The sequence below is a fragment of the Balaenoptera musculus genome, chromosome 18 (genome assembly GCF_009873245.2).
Source record: "Balaenoptera musculus isolate JJ_BM4_2016_0621 chromosome 18, mBalMus1.pri.v3, whole genome shotgun sequence".
Taxonomy (NCBI): domain Eukaryota; kingdom Metazoa; phylum Chordata; class Mammalia; order Artiodactyla; family Balaenopteridae; genus Balaenoptera; species Balaenoptera musculus.
Window position 1 is genome coordinate 59729527 of NC_045802.1, and position 22178 is coordinate 59751704.

The 22178-nt window shown below is 33.5% G+C and overlaps 1 long non-coding RNA gene across 2 annotated transcripts in view; it reads left to right on the forward strand.

Annotated features, from left to right (window-relative positions):
* The first annotated feature begins 347 nt into the window (after positions 1-347).
* The window catches only part of LOC118884253, a 148706-nt gene continuing 126875 nt past the window's right edge, over positions 348-22178 (forward strand). Inside the window, exon 1 of one of the 2 annotated variants that reach the window (XR_005017240.1) lies at positions 348-571. This is a non-coding gene — a long non-coding RNA (uncharacterized LOC118884253). The remainder of the gene's footprint in view (positions 572-22178) is intronic. The other variant, XR_005017241.1, reaches the window with a different exon arrangement.

Consider the following 22178-nt stretch of genomic DNA (forward strand, 5'->3'; position numbering starts at 1 on the left):
ATCCTGATAAAGAGGGGCATGGTAACACGAGGGGACTTACCCGGGCTGCGCGTGCCCAGACCAGACAGGCGTATAACCTACAGTTAACCCAAACTCATTATACCATAATTATAATAAAATCTACCTGTGGTTTCGACCCCTACCCCGCGCGCCCCCTCCTCCCATTGGGCATTTCTTAGTGATTCAAGGATGGGAGCATGCAGCAGTAAACTTGTTACATAGCTCGGGACTGTCAATCAGATAATGATCCCCTGTCACTCACCCCCGCCTCCTTGCAAAATGCTCCTTAAAAGCGCCCTTAAGCGTGTACAGGAATGTTGCTTTCACTTCGCTGAAACACCCCGCTCTCAGCAACAGCCCAATATCTCTCTCTCTCTTTCTCTCTCTCTCTCTCTCTCTCTCTCTCAGTGTACCTATGTTAAAATAAACTCTGCGTTTAAGCTTAAAGTGGTACTTTGCCATTCTTTGCTTACTGGAACCGAGATTGCTGGTCCTGGCCTTCCGTTGACCTCCTCGGTTGAAGCTATTTCGTTACAACGCACGTCCACCCGGTGACAAAATTTCTGCTAAGGTTAGTGTTTAATAAAAATACTTTTAAAATGAATCTCATGTTTAAATTCTGTGTATATTTTCTAATAAGTGTTGCTAGCATAGATGGAAATCCTTCCCTTTTCTCATATACGTGTTTAAAAAGGACTCTAAGTGCGCTATGTAAGTGCGCTATGTAAGTGTGCTATGTAAGTGTGCTATGTAAGTGTGCTATGTACAAAAAGGTTTTGTATGGCTTCTGTACAGCCAAAGGGTACAATGTGGCCATGTAGACATGTAATCTCCCCCCATCCCGCTCTATCCACCTGTCTGTATGAACGAGATGAGTCTTTAAGCTTTGAAATAACCAGTAAAATAACTAGAAAATCAATACAAAATCTTCCATTAGTAAAAAGAATCAAGGGGAAATATAGCATATACTATTGGACAAGATAATAAGGTCTTTCTGACATGGGGTGGGTACTTTTTGTTTGACTGGTCAATAGCAATTTGGGGTTCCAACCGGCAGGAAGATGTCCATTGTCTTCTTTGAACACATATAAGATAATCGCAGAAAATCAATTCTATCCTGGGGTTCACCACTATCCTAGAACACTCCATATCAATGTGAATTCAGGGGCCACTTTGCCAGGCTGCATGGGGCAAAACTAACTAAAAAATAAGTCAACAGTTTATACGTTTACAATATCTCAAGTCTATGCACTGGTAGCTAGGGTGTAAAGTCCTGTCAGGACATAGTCCTTGAATTGTACATCGTTCTAATGGCTTTGAGTTCCTAGCAACATATTCACCACTCTGTTCATCCCAATCTTCAGATTAACAATTTCTTCTTAAACACTGCAATTGAAAAAATGCAGTCAGAGTGAATGAGACTGGGGTAATCTTTTGTGGCTGTGCTACCCCTCTAGGAATGGATCTTTAAAGGACAGTTTGTGGGCTACTTTTGTATTTGTGGTGTGGGGAATGAACGCACAGAAAAAGAGGCTCAGCTTATTTCCCACTTACTCCTCCCCACCCTGGCCAAGCTCACTAAGTTTGGCTTGATGAAAAATAATTCACTTTTGCAGTCCAGTAGAAAATAATTATTTTATTTTGAGCCATTTGATGATTTGTGGCAGTACACGCAAACACACACACACACACCATATAATATTTTTACTGATTGCTAGGCTCTGCTCTTTGCTTCCTCTGCTTTAAAGTAGAACCGAGAGATATTTGTGATGACCACAGTGGTGACTACAACACTCCATTATCCTGTAATATTCAACCAAGTCTCCGAAAGCTCTTATCGCAGGAGGCAAATGGTCTGCATCCCAAGATACGCTTAAAGCAGATGCTTCATTACTTATCAACTTCCTGGCTAAGGTGAAGGCATCCATAATGACTTCCACACCACATGTAGATTTCTCTAACACACCGTTTTAAAGACAGTCATGTGCTATTCCCAGTTCCTGGTTATAGTTTTAATAATAGTCAGGATACTTGGATGTAAGTGAAAGAAGTATAATTAAAATGTGTATAAATAAATATGGTTGGGGAAACTAGTTCTAAACTAGTCTTAAATTTGAAACACATATTTTGTGCAGGAATCTTTATATGTTTTTATCTCTTTTGCTTAAATTCAAATATATTTAAAAGAATGAGTACTATATACCTGCCACATAAAATTGTTAATGTTGAAATTTTTTCACATTTGATATATGTGATTTTATGAAGTGTATACATTTTACTGACTGAAGTAAGGGAAATGATGAGTTTTCTCATCCCCTTCCACTCTCCCTGAGAGGATGATTCTTTGGAACGTCATTCATGGTTCTATAGTTTTACTATATACATACAAATATATCACAGCACTATTTGTAAACACAAATTTTGGAAACAGCCTAAATGCCTGTCAATGTGGAAATGAGTATTCAATATTTTAAACATATACATAATAATTGTAAATATTGGTTATAAATAAATAAACTTGTTTATTAATAAATATAAAATATTATATTTATATAAATATTAATATATTGTTTATATTTTACAACATATTATATATAATTATTAATTATTATACGTATAGATAGTTATGGTTATACAAATATAACATTATTATATCATGCAATTATATAGTAATATATAATTACTATAATTGAAAGATACTAGTAATATCAATGAACGATTAATTATTAAGAATCAATGTAATATAACTGTTAATGTTGATATTATTATGCTATTATTTTACTATCGTGTTAATAGCTATATATGTTTCAAACATATACATGTATCTCATTTTAAATGTTCATAATACATCAGACTTTACTCTTAAAGATTGTTGAGTAATGATATAGGAAGGATGCTTGCCAGGTATGCTAATGCTGTCTGTATTATCAAATTTTAATCGGAAGTTCTTTGAAAACAAAGAAGTCTTCTGTACTGTCCTCAGAAAGTATTCTTCAGAATGACCATTAAATAAAACTGCAAAATTATGTTACTAACAAAAGAATACAATTAGAAAATGCTGACTGTAACATAACTATGCCATAGGGTAAAAACAATTAATTTGCTTTGCTTTCTCCAGTAATTTGCTTTGCTTTCTCCAGTAATGTAAATATTGCTGACAGGGAAGTTTGGTAGCAATTTTTGTCAAGTAAATTTATTTTTTGCTTAGCAAAGCTAGAAGTCATGTAATAATGTCCATCAGTGTTGACCTCAGGGTTAAAGTTTAAATGTATCTTGCTAAATAAGTTGATCTACTCCTAAATGCTACCCATAGATTTTACAACTCTCTGGTTTCAGTTGTAAAATGTCAAAGAAGTGTGAAATAGAAGTTAAAGAAAATATTTTCAATAGAATTTTCTGCTATTGTGTATTTCCCAATTAATTAATTAATTAAATTTATAGGACTTGTGCTGTCAAATTTTAATTAAAAAGAAAAGGAACACATTCATATTCACAAGCCTAGGGAAGACTGTAATATTTGTAATCAATCAATTCCTATACCAGAGAGAAAATCATGGTGACATATATAATAAAATAGCTGATGGCAGAGTCCAAATAAGTGTCCTTTAAATCTTTGTAAATAAAAAGCATGCATTTTGTATTTCAATAATCAGCTATTTTTATTCATTTTTTTTGGCTTTAGCCTAGGATTTTTTTTTTTTTATTCAAACAAAGTTACAAAAATTATAATCATCCTCATCAGTTCACTCAGTCCCATGTAATTAATTTTTTTATCTTGATCTTTTGTTAGCACGTTTATGAATTCATCAGTTTTCCATTAGAGTTCTGAAAATGCTTATTCATTCAGTTCAGCAGTATAGTCAGTTACCAGAAACCTGTACTTGTCAGAGTCTTTTCCATGAATTCCTTGAAGATGAAACCCTTTTATAGGAACATTTTTGCAAAAGCATCAGAGTACACCCAGAACTGTCTGTAAATGACAAAAGACTTAAAAATGACCACGGTTAAAGATTTGATGAAAGTTCATAATAATGCAATTGACAAGGAAATTTAGTTATTTCTGAGATATACATTTTAAAATAATAACTAGAATTATGACTTATAACATTATACCACAACATATAAGATTTTTAGGAATTTCATGTAATGTCTGAGACATTTATATTAATATATTTCCATACAAATAACCCAAAGAAAGTTTAGTATTAGGGGTTTTTTTTTAATTTTTTAATTTTATTTTCTTTATTTTTTTATACAGCAGGTTCTTATTAGTCATCAATTTTATACACATCAGTGTATACATGTCAATCCCAATCGCCCAATTCATCACACCACCATCCCCACCTCCCCACGGCTTTCCCTCCTTGGTGTCCATACGTTTGTTCTCTACATCTGTGTCTCAACTTCTGCCCTGCAAACCAGTTCACCTGTAACATTTTTCTAGGTTCCACATACATGCGTTAATATACAATACTTGTTTTTCTCTTTCTGACTTACTTCAGTCTGGATGACAGACTCTAGGTCCATCCACGTCTCAACAAATGACTCAATTTCATTCCTTATGGCTGAGTAATATTCCACTGTATATATGTACCACTTCTTCTTTACCCATTCATCTGTCGATGGGCAATTAGGTTGCTTCCATGACCTGGCTATTGTAAATAGTGCTGCAATGAACATTGAGGTGCATGTGTCTTTTTGAATTATGGTTTTCTCTGGGTATATGCCCAGTAGTGGGATTGCTGGATCATATGGCAATTCTATTTTTAGTTTTTTAAGGAACCTCCATACTGTTCTCCATAGTGGCTATATCAATTTACATTCCCACTAACAGTGCAAGAGGGTTCTCTTTTCTCCACACCCTCTCCAGCATTTGTTGTTTATAGATTTTCTGATGATGCCCATTCTAACTGGTGTGAGGTGATACCTCATTGTAGTTTTGATTTGCATTTCTCTCATAATTAGTGATGTTGAGCAGCTTTTCATGTGCTTCTTAGCCATCTGTATGTCTTATTTGGAGAAATGTCTATTTAGGTCTTCTGCCCATTTTTGGATTGGGTTGTTTGTTTCTTTAATATTGAGCTGCATGAGCTGTTTATATAGTTTGGAGATTAATTATTTGTCCGTTGATTTGTTTGCAAATATTTTCTCCCATTCTGGGAGTTGTCTTTTTGTCTTGTTTATGGTTTCCTTTGCTGTGCAAAAGCTTTCAAGTTTCATTAGGTCCCATTTGTTTATTTTTGTTTTTATTTCCATCACTCTAGGAGGTGGGTCTGAAGAGATCTTGCTGTGATTTATGTCAAAGAGTGTTCTTCCTATGGTCTTATATTTAATTTTTTAATCCATCTTTAGTTTATTTTTGTGTATGGTGTTAGTGTTCTAATTTCATTCTTTTACATGTAGCTGTCCAGTTTTCCAGCACCACTTATTGAAGAGACTGTCTTTTGTCCATTGTATATCCTTGCCTCCTTTGTCATAGATTAGTTGACCATGGTGCGTGGGTTTATCTCTGGGCTTTCTTTTTCCATTGATCTATATTTCTGTTTTTGTGCCAGTACCATGTTGTCTTGATTACTGTAGCTTTGTAGAAGAGTATGAAGTCAAGGAGTCTGATTCCTCCAGCTCTGTTTTTTTCCTTCAAGACTGCGTTGGCTATTCTGGGTCTTTTGTGTCTCCATACAAATTTTAAGATACTTTGTTCTAGTTCTGTAAAAAAAATGCCATTGGTAATTTGATAGGGAATGCATTGAATCTGTAGATTGCTTTGGGTAGTATAGTGACTTTACCAATATTGATTCTTCCAATTCAAGAACATGATAATCTCTCCATCTGTTGGTATCATCTTTCATTTCTTTCATCAGTGTCTTATAGTTTTTTGCATACAGGTCTTTTGTCTCCCTAGGTAGGTTTATTCCTAGGTATTCTTTTCTTTTTGTTGCAGTGGTAAATGGGAGTGTTTCCTTAATTTCTCTGTCAGATTTTACATCATTAGTGTATAGGAATGCAAGAGATTTCTGTGGATTAATTTTGTATCCTGCAACTTTACCAAATTCATTGATTACCTCTAGTAGTTTTCTGGTGGCATTTTTAGGATTCTCTATGTATAGTATCATGTCATCTGCAAACAGTGACAGTTTTACTTCTTCTTTTCCAATTTGTATTCCTTTTATTTCTTTTTCTTCTCTGATTGCCGTGGCTAGGACTTCCAAAACTATGTTGAATAATAGTGGTGAGAGTGGACATCCTTGTCTTGTTCCCGATCTTAGTGGAAATGCTTTCAGTTTTTCACCATTGAGAATTATGTTTGCTGTGGGTTTGTCGTATATGGCCTTTATTATGTTGAGGTAGGTTCCCTCTATGCCTACTGTCTGGAGAGTTTTTATCATAAATAGGTGTTGAATTTTGTCAAAAGCTTTTACTGCATCTATTGAGATGATCATATGGTTTTTATTCTTCAATTTGTTAATATGTTGTATCACATTGATTGATTTGCATATATTGAAGAATCCTTGCATTCCTGGGATAAATCCCACTTGATCATGGTGTATGATCCTTTGAATGTGTTGTTGGATTCTGTTTGCTAGTATTTTGTTGAGGATTTTTGCATCTATATTCATCAGTGATATTGGTCTGTAATTTTCTTCTTTTGTAGTATCTTTGTCTGGTTTTGGCATCAGGCTGATGGTGGCCTCATAGAATAAGTTTGGGAGTGTTCCTTCCTCTGGAACTTTTTGGAAGAGTTTGAGAAGGATGGGTGTTAGCTCTTCTCTAAATGTTTGATAGAATTCACCTGTGAAGCCATCTGGTCCTGGACTTTTGTTTGTTGGAAGATTTTTAATCACAGTTTCAATTTCATTACTTGTGATTAGTCTGTTCATATTTTCTATTTCTTCCTGGTTCAGTCTTGGAAGGTTATACCTTTCTAAGAATTTGTCCATTTCTTCCAGGTTGTCCATTTTATTTGCATAGAGTTGCTTGTAGTAGTCTCTTAGGATGCTTTGTATTTCTGCAGTGTCTGTTGTACCTTCTCCTTTTTCATTTCTAATTTTATTGATTTGAGTCCTCTCCCTCTTTTTCTTGATGAGTCTGGCTAATGGTTTATCAATTTTGTTTATCTTCTCAAAGAACCAGCTTTTAGTTTTATTGATCTTTGCTATTGTTTTCTTTGTTTCTATTTCATTTATTTCTGCTCTGATCTTCATGATTTCTTTCCTTCTGCTAACTTTGGGTTTTGTTTGTTCTTCTTTCTCTAGTTCCTTTAAGTGTAAGGTTAGATTGTTTATTTGAGATTTTTCTTGTTTTTTGAGGTAGGCTTGTATAGCTGTAAACTTCCCTCTAAGAACTGCTTTTGCTGCATCCCATAGGTTTTGGATCGTCATGTGTTCATTGTCATTTGTCTCTAGGTATTTTTTGATTTCCTCTTTGATTTCTTCAGTGATCTCTTGGTTATTTAGTAACATATTGTTTAGCCTCCATGTGTTTGTGTATTTTACGTTTTTTTCCCTGTAATTGATTTCTAATCTCATAGCATTGTGGTCAGAAAAGATGCTTGATATGATTTCAGTTTTCTTAAATTTACTGTGGCTTGATTTGTGACCCAAGATGTGATCTATCCTGGAGAATGTTCCGTGTGCACTTGAGAAGAAAGTGTAATCTGCTATTTTTGGATGGAATGTCCTATAAATATCAATTAAATCTATCTGGTCTATTGTGTAATTTAAAGCTTCTGTTTCGTTATTAATTTTCATTTTGGATGATCTGTCCATGGGTGTAAGTGAGGTGTTAAAGTCCTCCACTATTATTGTGTTACTGTGGATTTCCTCTTTTATAGCTGTTAGCAGTTGCCTTATGTATTGAGATACTCCTATGTTGGGTGCATATATATTTATAATTGTTATATTTTCTTCTTGGACTGATCCCTTTATCATTATATAGTGTCCTTCCTTGTCTCTTGTAACATTCTTTATTTTAAAGTCTATTTTATCTGATATGAGTATTGCTACTCCATCTTTCTTTTGATTTCCATTTGCATGGAATATCTTTTTCCATCCCCTCACTTTAAGTCTGTATGTGTCCCTAGGTCTGAAGTGGGTCTCTTGTAGGCAGCATATATACAGGTCTTGTTTTTGTATCCATTCAGCCAATCTGTGTCTTTTGGTTGGAGCATTTAATCCATTTACATTTAAGGTAATTATCGATATGTATGTTTCTATTACCACTTTCTTAATTGTTTTGGGTTTATTATTGCAGTTCTTTTCCTTCTCTTGTGTTTCCTGCCTAGAGAAGTTCCTTTAGCATTTGTTGTAAAGCTGGTTTGGTGGTGCTGAATTATCTTAGCCTTTGCCTGTCTGTAAAGCTTTTGACTTCTCCATCGAATCGGAATGAGATCCTTGCCAGGTAGAGTGATTTTGGTTGTAAGTTCTTCCCTTTCATTACTTTAAGTATATCATGCCACTCCCTTCTGGCTGGTAGAGTTTCTGCTGAGAAATCAGCTGTTACCCTTATGGGAATTCCCTTGTATATTATTTGTTGTTTTTCCCTTGCTGCTTTCAATAATTTTTCTTTGTCTTTAATTTTTGCCAATTTGATTACTATGTGTCTCTGCATGTTTCTCCTTGGGTTTATCCTGTATGGGACTCGCTGCACTTCCTGGACTTGGGTGGCTATTTCCTTTACCATGTTAGGGAAGTTTTCTACTATAATCCTTTCAAATATTTTCTCTGGTCCTTTCTCTCTCTCTTCTCCTTCTGGGACCCCTATAATGCGAATGTTGTTGTGTTTAATGTTGTCCCAGAGGTCTCTTAGGCTGTCTTCATTTCTTTTCATTCTTTTTTCTTTATTCTGTTCTGCAACAGTGAATTCCACCATTCTGTCTTCCAGGTCACTTATCCGTTCTTCTGCCTGTTATTCTGCTATTGATTTTAGTTTGTTTTTATAACCCCAAAGTATGTTCATTCGATTTTCAAAAGCTATTCTGTACTCAAGTAATCATGTGAGGTTTTTTCTATCATTCTTTCAATTTTATTAATGTTATGGATTGATTTTCAAATGATAAATCATGTTTGCATTTCTAGAATAAACTCTATTTTAATATAAGGTTTTATTCTCTCATTAGGATAATGTAGATATTTAACGTCCTTAATGTTCTTTCATACCAGAATTCATTAACATTTTATTTGGAATTTTTGCACCTATGATCATAAGATATTAGCCTGTAATAGCTTATACATTAGTTTGTAATCCTTGATATAATTTGGTATCAGTGTTCTAGCAGCCTCAAAATGTAACTTCTATTTTCTGGAATGTTATTGTCTCCTTAAGTCCTTGGAAGAATTTACCAGTGATATCCTCTGAACTTGATGGTTTACTTGAGGGAAAGATTTTTGGGTTCAGTGGTTTAAATAGCTTAGAACTATTCATAATTTCACTGATCACTTTGGTAATATTTATGCTCCCAGAAGTTTTCTTTTTTGTTTTTTGTTTTTACTTAATTTGAAATGTTATACTATGAACATCAATTAAGTTAAAATTTCCTATTTAGATTTTTTAGATGACAGTAAGCGTTGTAGTAACATCGATTTTTAAATAAGTTTGATATTGCCAGTTTATGCCTTCTCTCTATTATTTTGTTCAGACTGTTAAAAAGATAAACTGAGGCATAATAAAAATTTAAGAATTTGAGCAAAAATCAATTCAAATCAAGCAGCATTCAACCTAGAAGAGAGGAGCTCCTAGGGGCTGTACAAAATGAAAGACTTTTATAGCCAAAAGGGAGAGGGAATAAAGTTTATTTATACTTTATTTATACTAAAAAGGGGATTGGTTACTGAAAGGTTACTTTCCTTTAGAGGATAGTAAGGGTCTGTCAGGCAAATGACCTAACTAGTACTGATCAGGCAATTCCTACTGACTGGTTTAAGATTCTGTTTTTGAGAGAGTCAAAACTGTAGTTAAGTCTCCTTTAGTGACACTTAGTGTAGCAATTCCATTTCAGGTCTCTTTTCAACAAGTATTAATACACATAGAAAAATATGTATCAGTATTTTTCAAAGTAATAATACTTATGGATTTTCTCTCTTTGGCTTTTGTTTCCTTTTCAAAAATACATATATGTTATTATCTTTATTCTCTTTCTGATAATTTTGTCTTTTTAATTTTATTAACGTTTCCAACTTTTTCAGATGGATTCCTAGATCATTGTATATCAGAATTTAATTTTAATGAATAAAAATAAAGTTATAAATTTCTGTGTCCCCACTTTATCTTTGATCCCCCAAGTTTAAATATGTTATATTTTATTAATATTAGTTCAAGACATTCCTAATTTTAATTGGAAACTCTATAGAACTCACTAGTTTTATAGAGTTGGGTTGTTCAGTTTCCAAAATATTTATCTTCCTTCTTCTTATTTTTTTATTGGATTAATAGTATTGATCAAGACCCATGTTCTGTGTGAATTAAAATCTTTTAAATAACATATGGCCTACTGTTTTTTACTTTTTGATATGAACTTGAGAAGGATATTGTATATTGTATTGTATAAGTGTCAATTAGTTCAAGCTTGCTGATAATTGTTTAAATATTCTATATACTTGTAGGTTTTCTTTTTGTTTGCTTGTTCTGTGAGTTAATGAGATAGCTGCATTAAAAACACCAATGGAATTTGAGAGGTTTGTCTCTTCAAGTTATTTTGCAATTTGTGCTTTAAATATTTTACTATTCTATTGGGTGCATGAAACATTAAGGTTGTTATATCTTCTTCATTTTTTATTTTTTTAAACAATTATGAAATCTTTCTCTTTATCTCTAGAAATACTTCTTGCTTTGAAGTCTACATTCTGATATAATATAGCTACACCAGCTTCCTTTTTGTTAACGTTCACATAATCTGCTTGCTTCCATTCTTTGCCTTTCAACCATTCTCCTTGTATTTAATATGGCTTTCTCTTATGTCAGTATATGGTTAGCTTTTTATTTTGTTTCTTAGCTAGTATGACAATCTTTGTTTTCAACTGTAGTTCTTAATCCATTTACATTTTATGGAATTATGGCAATTTTCATTTAAATATGCCACCTTAATATTTATTTTATATTTCCTAACATTCTTGATTCCTTTTTAGAGGATTTTTCTCTTTATGGAATAATCAAATATATAGTATGTTTCTTTTCTTCCTCTCCATTAACTTACCAGTTAAAATTTCTTTTACTTGTATTTAAGGGCTCTCCTACATATTACAATATATGTTCTTGATTTTTAAAAGCCTATATTAAATTACTATATTTGTGTTCCTAAAATAAAAAATCAATATATAATTTTTTACCATTAATGTCCCCTTCTGTTTTTAATACTCTTTTTCTTGTGTATTTTATTTCAGCATATATACTTCATAAGATACTGATATTATTGCTTTCAGTAGTCAATATTATTTTATAAATTTCCATGTATTTACCACCTCTTTTCCTTTTCCTTACTGCATTACCATGTTTCTACCTGGATTCATGTTCTTTATACCTGAAGAAATTTATATACCTTCAGATTTTTCTTTGATAGAGTTCTACTGGTAATTACTTCTCTCTGTACTTGTTTGTCTAACAATATCTTTTTTTTTTTTAACTTTCATTTTGGGAGGATGTTCCTTGTATTGTATAAAATATTCTCATTTGTTGACTTTTTGTCTCTCAGCATTTTTGACATAATTTTATTGTTTTCTTATTTTCACTATTCCTGTTTGGAAATTAACTGTCTTTTTATTTATTTATTTATTTAAATACTTGAAGCTGAAGGTTTACTTCAAGGATTCATCAGTTTTAGAGAATTATTGTCCATCATTTAATAAACTATTTTCTCTGAGCCCTTATCTTTCTCCTCTCCTGGAGTTTGATTAAATCTTGTCATCAAGAACTATACATCTCTTAAACACTACTGTGTATTTTAAATCCATTTTAGTGCATTAAGCCAGACAATTTATCTTGATCTAACTTTCAGTATACTTCTTTTTTTTTTTTTAACGTCTGATCTATTTTTAAAGGAATCAGTTAAATTCTTAATTTCTTATATCATTATTCAGTTCTAAAATTAACATTTGATTTATGTTTTCTGTGCTGAAATTCTTTGTGTCAATATTCTTGAGTATCTAAGTCATAGTAATTTTTAGCTCTGTGCCTGATAACCCTAATACCTACATTCGTTGCAGGCATGGATTATTTTATTCATTTCTTTCAATTTTTGGTCATTTGGTCCTATTTCTTGTCATGGCTTTTGTATTTTAATTAAATTCTCAAACCTTGTATATGAAAAATTGTAGAGTATCTGGATATTATGATTTTCCTCTACAGAACATTTCCTTTTTTTTCACCGTTGTGTAGAAAACAGGAAAGATGTCCTAGGTCCAGGTGACTGTGGAATGTACTTGACTGCGTGCTTACACCTAGGGCTTCCCCCTTTCCAGTTTACTGCCTCAAAACCTGGGGTGTTTAGGAAGGGTTTCTCTCTTGAATGATCACTGAACCCTGAGCTGTAAGACTATTGACTCTGCTTAGCTTTTCACGTTCTTAGCAGCTCTCTTGTGCCTTCTTTTTCTGAGTCATCACATGTACTTGAATAGTATAAAAGTTGAAAAATGTCTTACAGCAATACTGTACAGAGAATGTTTAGGTCATTTCTCTGTGGTTTTCTTTTCTCTTAGGATATTGCCCTGTATTCTTAGTTGTTTGGAAGCCATAAATTTTAGCGATTGTTTCCTTAGCCCAGGAAGTGCTATGAATACAAGGTTGCTACTCCCTGTTGGTCCCTGTGTCCTGCACCTAGAACCGGCTAAAGGCTCCAAAGGAAAAAACAATAGGAAACTCAGGACTCATCAATGCCTTACCCTTCCCTCTAGGATTCTGACCCTCAAGTTCTGGCAGCCTTTGTTGTTTTATAAATGGCTTCAGTGACTTTTAAAATATTTATTCATCTGTTATAGTTCTTTTCAGCTGCGAGTTAGTCTCATGCCAGCTACACCCTACTGTTTTTGTTGTCAATAGCAGTTTTCGCACTTTAATTTCTCTATGTGTGTTTATATATATGTGTGTGGGTGAATATATATACAGATATACATATAATTTATATATGTATTATTTATAAATTATATATGTATATTCATATATGATACATAAACTATATGCCTATATATTTTTGAGAGCTACAGCTTCTATTTTTTAATTGTATAATAGAATAATTGACTTCTGGCTGTAAATATGGATTCAGGGCACTTTACAACCAATTCCCCATACATTTCTGCCCCATAGATTTGTTAATTTAATAAGAACCTAGGTTGTTGGGAATTTTTAAAACCACAATGCTGTGCTATACTAAAATTTGTATTCATATCACTATAAAACAAATAATTTATGTACCTGCACATTATTAAAATATTAACTGAATGTAAAGTGCATTCATAATAATGAAGCTTTTCAACTTTGATGGATAAACTTTTTAAAACTTCACTTTAATTTCATAAATCAGGTGAAAAATTCAAAGCATTATTAGAATTATTCTCACTGATTTTCACTCTCATGTCTCTGATAATATTGATATAAAACTGAAATCATTTCACAGTTTGTATAAGTCTTCTGATGAATCCAGTACGTTAACAGTTATTGCTTCAGTTTGCATATATGTGGGAAAAAAGCTTGGAAAATGAGCAGTACTATCGCAGAAGAAGAGTTATTAGATTTAGATGAAAAGGCACGGTTCACAGAATAAGAAATGCACCTCTGAAGCTGCACATGTTAACTCTTCACCTTTGGGCATATATTCTTAAAATAAATTTTGCTTTTGAGGTAAATGATGACATTTCTTAATTAGTTTAGTGTCACTTGGTTTTCACCTTGTCAGGATTATCAGTATAGCCCCTAGAGTGAACAAGAACTTTCTCAAACCTTTTGTTTCCATTTACAAATTCATGAAAAATATCTGAAGTATATACAAATCTGCACTTCAGTGTTCCATTGACATTTCTTTTAATTTAACTTTCTGAACTTTTTGCTGACAAAAAATGATTATTGCTGAAAAAGGGAACACAATTAAATAATAAATCATATAAAAAGGTTTTGGTTTACAATATACAAGACAAAACCACTACTGTAAACCTTTGGACTATTCTCAATGTGTTCTACGTAGTGATGCTCTACTTTCATTGTTTACACGAATTTCTCATGCACATAAGCTTTAATTTTCTTGGTTTCCCTGTGACCCCACTGACGAGACCTGGCAGCTCTGTTCTTCTCACAGCTCCAGTTCAGTCACTGACACAAATCCCTGACAGAGGTAGCAGCATCCAACTTCCACAGCCCTCATCAGCTACTGGGAATAGTTAGCTTTCCCTACTGGCTTGCGTTTGCGTCCACGTCATTTATCAGTGAGCACCCTGCAGTCCACCCACGCAAAGAGATGTTATATATGATGCTTCTGGGCAAGGTCAATAAAAGAAAGACAGGTTTTTGCTCCTCTGCCTCAGATTTAATGATGTAGTGCCATGACAGTATTTTTATTGCCCGTGCATCGTGTCCAGAATAAATGACACCATATTAGAAATTGAAGGTAAAAATGGGAGGTGTAACAAAATCCTCTGAGCTTGTTTTAATGCAAATATAAATAATTTTTTTTGTAAAAAATGAAAGGTATTTGACAAACATTAAACTGGAGATGCAAAGGACAAGGTATAAACCAGGACTCTCTCAGGCAAACTATGATGTAACATAAGTAAATCATGGTACGTAGGTAAACTGGAATAGATTATTTGTGAATTGTTTAGCGTAATTCCCACAGTTGTTCCAGATAAAGGTGCAAACATATACTACTATTCATGCTAACATGTAATATAAAAAAGAGGCATTTCAAATAAGAAATGAGTTCCAAATATCAATTCGGCAGGCACACTCATCTTCCACAATGTTGAAAATGTCACTAAAGACCCAGTAAAGAAATAGACTTACAACAACCTTTGAACTCAACGAGACCTTTCTTTTGAATTGTATTATAAAAGAATATTTTGTGTATCAATCTGCATTATAGCAGAAAACAGCTATCAACCTATAATTGTTTGAGGAGAGTTTAATGAATAAAGCAAATACACAGGAACAAGCAAGGCCTAGGAAAACCGCAAAGAATACTGTGATACCCTGGGGTTGGTGAAAATAGGTGTTGTTACATTCCAGGCCTAAAGGGGCCAAGGGTGGGAAATCAAAAGGGTTTGGAAATCAAAAAAGAGCATTTGAGGAAGCAGTCTTCCAGGAGCTGTTCCTTTTGTTCGTGAGACACATCCAGGAAAAAATGACAGCTAAATAAACACTGTGACCTCACTCTCCGCCTTTCCCCTTTCTCCCTCCCTCCATTGCTGGATATTACCTGGAAGACAGAGGGTGGCCATCCAGCCTGTTTCCTGGGGACATGGAACAGGCTAAAGAATAGTTCTGGAGGGAAAAGCAGAAGATAACCAGCAAAACGGCGTTTCTTCCTTTTATATAATGAAAATATATCGTGAATTTTATTAATATAATTTATATATAATTAATATATAATTAATTTTGCTTTGATTTCTGTCTTTGCTGCCGGGAAAATCTAATTCAAGTGGCATTTCTTTCTTTTTAATTTATCTCAGGTATCTTTTTTTTTTTTTATGTTTCTCAATTTTGGGTAATTCTCTTGGCTTTATTTTCTTTATTAATTAATTAATTTATTTATTTATTTATGGCTGTGTTGGGTCTTCGTTTCTGTGCGAGGGCTTTCTCTAGTTGCGGCGAGCGGGGGCCACTCTTCATCGCGGTGCGCGGGCCTCTCACTGTCGCGGCCTCTCTTTGTTGCGGAGCACAGGCTCCAGACGCGCAGGCTCAGTAATTGTGGCCCTCGGGCCTAATTGCTCCGCGGCATGTGGGATCTTCCCAGACCAGGGCTCGAACCCGTGTCCCCTGCATTGGCAGGCAGACTCTCAACCACTGCGCCACCAAGGAAGCCCCCTCAGGTGTCATTTTTGAAAAGCATTCTCAAGTCACTTGAAGAATGAGAGAGGAATTACTGATTTTTTAAAGAAAGACCTAATAATTAAAAATTAATGTTTAAAATTGTTAATGTTGTCCCGAGTTACACTCATAGACATTTTTATTAATCATTATCTTGTATTCTCCATAGAGAGAAAGAAGGCAAAGAGCAGTTCTTGAGGATCGGGTGGGTTAGTGCTGACCTGGCACTCACAGCTAAGCCATGTGAATCTTCTGTTACACATACAATTTCACAGAATACCAACCTCAGTCAACGTCTAGGACCATGGTAGAATGACAAAAGCAAAAACAATCTATACATTTGTCTAAGCACAAACGAAAGCTAGCTCACTGTGCAACCCACAGAATAGCAAATATCGCACTGTCCCACTAAACAAGTGATGGCTACTTCTTCTTTACCAAATTCATAAAACGTGAATGCTTTTTGACTTCCTCTATTGTCAAGTAAATTGCTGCTTTCTTAGACCTTCCGCCGAATCACACAACCTTACCCCAAATCCTGTAATAGTTTCTTTCCAAGACCCTGTTACTGAGATGCTCAGCTGTTCCTTATAGTAAGCATTCACTCTCACAGAAAGCATAATAGACGGGATCTGTTTAACAACAACTGTGTTCCTGGTGGTCTTTGGTTGAAGGGCATGGGCAATAACTATCCTTGTACAGAAACTTCCGTGCACCTTAATCGTTACTTGTATCCCACCCGACTTTCTTAAAAATGATACAATGAATATTTTGGAAAAGCCAAGTCATTAACAGCTTTAGTATTATCTATTACAACACCAGGTACCAAAGTTGGGAAATTTTTAATGCAAATAAATTCTAATCAGTAGCAAAGCTTTTAAAATAACAATTGCTAAAACCTTTTTATAGCTAAAATTTTATGTTTATTATTAAAATTCCTTGATGATAGTCATTGCTTGCAGGTATGTTTCAGTTCAATGGAAAGTTGTGTGAATTGTAGAACAAGATGGTAAGCAATTAGATGTCTACAGAGAGGAATTTTACAATCCCAATCCTTATATAAAAATAGATTCAAGAGAAAAGAAATATTTGAGAATATAATGAGAATTTTGTTTCAAATGGTTAATCCCATGTATTTCCAAAAATGGCTTTTAGAATTCATATATGAAAATTTTCTATGAGTTGGGGAAATATGTACTTTAAATTCTCTTTAAGTCTGGATCTGAGTTCCATGAATGATAAATTAGGAAACTTCATAGACTTTTTTTAATAAAAATTAAGAAATTTTTTTCCTGGGGAATATTTAATTTTGAACAAATTGAAGTGCTTTTTCACAAACATAGACAAAATAATACATTCTAAAGATTGTGCCTGAGATGTAGACCCACCAATTATTTATTGTATGTCCTTTAAGCACGTTATTTAACCTCTTTAAACCTCAGTGGTTTTATCCCACAATAAAAACTAGATTTAATTTATATATAGTCTTTATGTCATGGAGGTAATGATGCTAATGTTTCAGTGAGGAATCTTTTTTTCTACTCCCTTTGGGTGATTAGCACAGTAGAGATAAACACCAAAGCAACACATTTACAAATGTTTTACTTTCCAGGCACTTTGATAGGGCATGAGAATAATGAACTCAGTTTTTCCTGAAACATGTTTCACTCCCAAGAATTATGGCAGGGATTAGAACATGGCAGAGAAGTGGTATAGAAATTATTTATTACCTATAAATATTAAATCAGAATCATTAGGAGAAGCAACAGAGTTGCAGTACTCAGACAAGTTCAGGTTAATCCTTTTATACTTAATTCAGAGTCAGCCCTTCGTTAGCCCCATTCTTTGTCTGAAGATCCAACCACCTCGTATCCCTTTCCCAGAAATTCTCTCACTGTGGAGCTAACTACACCAATGGTGAACCGATTGTAGATTAACTTACTTCTATGTTTTTTCTCATTACTACATCATAATAAATTGTGGGGTGATGTGTCCCATTTCTAAAGCAGCCAGAGTAGACTCTGAACAATGCTCTCTTGACAAGATCTGCATCCCTGATGGCCCACCCAGAGTGCTGCTGCCACATTCTTGACTTCCCTCAATTTCATGATAAAAAGAAGATAACATATTACATTGTGTATATTACTCTACTAATTTGCCTTCTATTTCACTCTTCCCTAACAATGCCATGCTGACATAAAGTTTTTTCTGGTTTCTATAGCACCTTTCCTTTTTAACTCCTACTTAACTTTGATGCTTTCTCCTTAATCTATACCACAGATTTCTTGTTTGAACAATTCTTACCACTTTCTCCTAACATATATTTGACACAGAAAACGTAAGTGCTTTTGAGTTCCTATTTTGTGTCAGTCACTTTTACACATTATCTCAGTTAAGATTTAGAAAAATATAAATTAAGCTTAAAAATCTCTATTTTATAGATGAGGAAACAAAGATCAAGGAGATTTAATAATTTGCACAAGATCATACAATGTTAAAGGAGCTCGTAGGAGTTTGAAATCAAGTGTGTCTATGGCTAGATTAAATGTATGTTCTTTTCACTGAGAACATTTAAAATTTTCCATAATAGTATTATGGAACCCTGAAATAAAGTATAACATGATCTGCTATGCAATATATATATATATATATATACACACACATACACATATATGTATTTATATATATGCATATATAATATGTGTTATATGATTGATTTTACATATATAGTTAAAAATAAAATTTTATATATAAAATCAATCACATAGCCACATATATTTTAATCAGGTACTATGTAGCAATGTAACAACAGCTCTGCAAACAGCTGCTGAATGTCCCTCCGTGACCAAAAGTAGAGTATCTCATTTTATTTTGTGTGTGTGTGTGAAAGTTTCAAACTTGTGGTTTTTAACTTTGTCTCTGAGTGTTTGTAACTTAAGGCACATGTTTGTGAAATTATTTTTTAACTGGAAGTTTTATTTTTATAAAATGATTTGTCTCCCTGAGAAGCCAAGAGGATGGAGTGAAAAAAAATGGTCATCCTCATTAACATTCAGTTTTAATCAGTGATTATTCCTAAAGATACAAAATAGTGTATACGAGTTTGTTTAATCTAAGTTTGGTGATACAATCTTCTGTAGAGTACAATAGAATAGGTAAAAAATAAAACATCGATAATTTCCTACCTTTCCCCAAAAGTCAAAATATAATCATGTAATTGATGATTATTTTCCATGTAAATAAAATCTTGAATTTATATGACCCTGAGCTAAGTGCTTATTTAATTTTGATCCTCATAATAACAGTATGAGGTAGGTACTAGTGTCTTCAGCTTGTAAAATGGATTGAGAATTTAGTGAGGATCCTAGAGACCAGATTGTATCTATCTTGTCTCTGACCACATAGCTCAACTGTCCTGGCTGGGATTTGAGCAAGATTCTCTCACTCAAACAATGCTGAACCATTGTGTTATGCAGTTCTGTACATTATTAAAACCTACACAGGTTTATAATTTTTATAAAAACTGCATTTCATTCTAACTACCTAGTATGTGCTTATTCCCCACAATAAGCCATGGCCTTAGTGTCACTGAGGTTTGTTAATAACATAACAGTAATATCATGCCTGTTCTTGAGAAATGAATAAACAGATTATTGTTGTATAAATTAACTGCGAGTTAATAAAATATTATAGGGTAGATATAAGATAGGAAATGGGAAATGCTACATGTAAAATGAACAGAGGACCACAACTAGTACCTTTTCCAGCCTGTAAGTTGCACCCATCCAAAGCTGACTCCCAGTTTTCTTAGCAAATTGTCTTAAGGGCCGAAAATATTCCCTTCTCTTTGCAAGTGAAAATATAATTCATTTTTCCACTAACAAGAGAAGACTTTGTATTCTTGTAAAAGAAGAGCTAATACTTTATAAAATGAATTGAGAGTTCATTACATATTCCCCTATGGAATTTTACACCATCCACTTCACCCTATGAGAAGATAAACAAAAAAATTATTCTTTTAGTTCTCTAAGTTCAAGAGTTGAATGTAATGTTAAACTTAGGAACTACTAAGACAATATTAATTTACAGTTTACAATTCCTTTTCCTTTCTCCCACTGGAGCAGGGTTTGACAATTTTTTTCTCTTCAGAAGCCTTTTATAAAAATGAATATCCATTTTTTATTTGCATAACCTTTAAACTTCATAAGTTGATAAAGTACAAAGCTTGGTTTTATGCTGACTTCAGAAATAGCTATATCTTATGAGAAAGTTTTCTCACTCAGCATTCTCTAGGGTTTCACAACCTTCGAGAATGTGTCCTTCAGTAACTACCAATTACAAGTTTGTCATTTACAAAAAGTCAATTAGCAATAAAGCATGTATAACAGAAGAATGTAAACTTTGAACTTTTCAACTGTATATTAAATCGCAGTATTATATGTTGGCAAATATTTTATACTCTTTTATCTTTAATTAGCATGTATCTCTCCACATTTAAAAATCTAAATGTTTAACTCTCATGTATCCTCAGTTTAAATATAGAATCAGTACTTTATTGAAAATTTCACTCTTTAAACATAATTTATTTGTAATTTTAACAAATATATTGAAATGATGTCACTTTTCTTACTGATGTTGTCTTTTAAAGATCTTCCACATTTATTTTTCTTTCTATTCAGTTTATCATTATCAACATAAAGCCATTTTTAATAATCTCAAAATTCATCTTTTGCAAGACATCTTGATCCCACACTGTATTATGATATTAAATATTTTAGCTCAAATAATTTCATCATTTTTATTTACCTCCATCATTTAGGAAAAATGAAAATGGTGAGGTCTTGAAATTAGGAGAAAGTCTTACTATGTAATACTTACATGCTTTGGTACCTGAATAGTTGTTATGCAATGTTTTATAGTTCAGAGACAGCAAAAAGTTAATTTTTAATTGAGTCTTTAAATATTTATTAACCAGAACTATATATAAAGTCCTGGTCCTCAAAAACTTCACAATTTAATTGAAACAGATATAATAAATAATAATTAAGAAAAAATCCAGTACAGGGAGCAGCAAACTTTTTCTGTTAAGGGCAACAGATATTTTCAGCTTTGCAGACCATACATGCTGTGCTCTGTGACAACTACTCAACTCTACTGCAAAACACAAAAGTAGCCATAGACAATATGTAAGTCAGTGAGCATGATGTGTTCCAATGAGATTTAATTTATGGACACAGATTTGAATTTCATACAATTTTTAAATGTCACAGAATATTACTCTTCATTTGCTTTTTTTTTCAAACAATTTTTAGCTTGCTGGCTGTACAAAATCAAGCAGTTGGCTGAATTTGGCCAAGAAATCTATATTATTTTCCCATCATCTTTGTAGCAAATTACCACAAAGATGGTGGCTTAAAACAACAGTATTCTCCCACAACTCTGGAAGCCGGAAGTTGGAAATAAATTTCAAGGTGTAGGTGGCACTGTACCCCTTCCAGAGGCTTAAAGAAGAGTGTTCCGTGCTCCTTCCTCCTTCTGTAGCCGCAGGCCTTTACTCCAATCTCTCTACACTTTGCTGTACCCAGTGGGTCCCTCATGTGATCTTGCCGATCCTTCTGGCAGCAAGTTCTAGCTTGCACCAAGAGTCTCTTGCTGGTGATCACTATGGTTTGCTTTACCCAAGAGAAATAATGGATGTTTTCTTGCTGGACCTGATGTATGAAATGATTTCTTTAGGGTAAAGAAGCAGTCAAATATTCCAAACTATGAGGATAGCATGAGTATAGCCACAGAGAAAAATTAAATTAGAAAATAAATAAATAATAAAATTTTTAAAATACATATGGCTATGGAAGAAGTTTAGTGCCTCTGGAGAATAAAGTAAATGGAAGAGACTGGTGAGTTATGAGACTGGAAGAGGAAAGTTGTCAGGAGATCAATGATAAGCTAAGAGTTTAACCAATTGCAGGGATTTGAATGGGTGGGAGGTAGATGGTGGGTTTTGCACTTTGAATTTTTTTTACCACGTTTGCAGTGAAGAAGACAGATTTGTAAATAATTCTGGTTACATTTACTATATCTCTTTACAGGGGGCCAGGTGATAAAAGATGAAGACTGGTCTTAAATTAGGTTATTCTTGAAGTGCTTAGGAGGAAAGGATGTATTTAATATATATA